General features: G+C 48.7%; 1 pseudogene; it reads right to left on the bottom strand.

The window, feature by feature from the left end:
* Positions 1-483, bottom strand: LOC103090445 (succinate dehydrogenase [ubiquinone] cytochrome b small subunit, mitochondrial-like; annotated as a pseudogene).
* Positions 484-1,445: the final 962 nt, after the last annotated feature.

Below are 1,445 nucleotides of genomic sequence, written 5' to 3'. Positions count from 1 at the left end.
CTAAAGGGTCAGAGCTAACCACAGCATAGTCACAGCTTTTCAGATGCCCACATCATGATAGTTGAAATAACAAAGCCCAACAAACGCTGAGAGCACCAAAAAGACTGCCTTGGTAGCTTTCTGCAACGCAGCCCCTCGAACATAGTCAGTAACAACTTGTCCAACGCCCCAGTGACTATGAAGAGTGAGGGCTGCAGCCAGAGAGTAGTCCACTGCAGAGCAAGGATTCAAATAAGCAGCTGGAATTAGGCCCAGGAGCAAAACACTGACGACCCTCTCACCAGTCCAGTGGAGAGATGCAGCCTTGGAACCAGAATGGTGGCTGGGTGACAGGTGAGTGTGCTGTATTCCACAGCATCCTGGGGTTGATCAGTCCTGGAGAAATGCTGAGACATGAGCCGGTCTGACCACTGGGGTTCGGAGGAAGGGAGCTCGCCCACCTCTGGCACCGCAGAGGACACTCAGCCTCCAGAGAGTCGCCATGTCGCTCGGAAAGGCCGGTGGTGGCTTCTCTTGTTGCGGCACACGGGCTGTAGGCGCGCAAGCTTCAGTAGTTGCGGTGCACAGGCTCAGTAGTTGTGGCTCACGGGCTCTAGAGCGCAGGCTCATTAGTTGTAGTGCACAGGCTTAGTTGCTCCGCGGCATGTGGGATCTTCCCGGACCAGGGATCCAACCCGTGTCCTCTGCATTGGCAGGCGGATTCTTAAACAGTGCGCCACCAGGGAAGCCCTAAACTTTTATACATATGAGACATATGCTTTTATACATAGAGACATTCTTTTTCATATGCTTTTCCATCATGGTTTGTCACAGGAGATTGGATATAGTTCCCTGTGCTATACAATAGCACCTTGTTTATCCATTCTAATAGTTTGCATCTCCCAACCCCAAACTCTCACTCCATCCCTCTCTCTTCCCTCCTCCCCCTTGGCAACCACAAGTCTGTTCTCTATGTCTATTTCTGTTTTTTTTTTTTTTGTCGTATGTGGGCCTCTCACTGTTGTGGCCTCTCCCGTTGCAGAGCACAGGCTCTGGATGCACAGGCTCAGCGGCCATGGCTCACGGGCCCGGCCACTCCACGGCATGTGGGATCTTCCCGTACCAGGACATGAACCCACGTCCCCTGCATCAGCAGGCGGACTCTCAACCACTGCGCTACCAGGGAAGCCCTGACTTTCTGTTTTGTAGATAGGTTCGTTTGTGCCATACTTTAGATTCCACATATAAGTGATATCATATGGTATTTGTCTTTCTGACTTACTTCACTTAGTATGATAATCTCTAGTTGCATCCATATTGCTGCAGATGGCATTATTTTGTTCTTTTTTATGGCTGAGTAGTATTCCATAAACAATCTTTATTTAGAACTTAAATACTTTATGTTTTCTTTTTTAGCTAAAACTCCCAAATGTGCTATAATACAAGTTGGTTTAGGTAATCTACTT

The sequence above is a fragment of the Lipotes vexillifer genome, unplaced genomic scaffold, assembly GCF_000442215.2.
Source record: "Lipotes vexillifer unplaced genomic scaffold, Lipotes_vexillifer_v1.1 scaffold550, whole genome shotgun sequence".
Taxonomy (NCBI): Eukaryota; Metazoa; Chordata; class Mammalia; order Artiodactyla; family Lipotidae; genus Lipotes; species Lipotes vexillifer.
The sequence above is the reverse complement of the archived record's forward strand: the minus strand, read 5'-3'. Positions and strand labels throughout refer to the sequence as shown.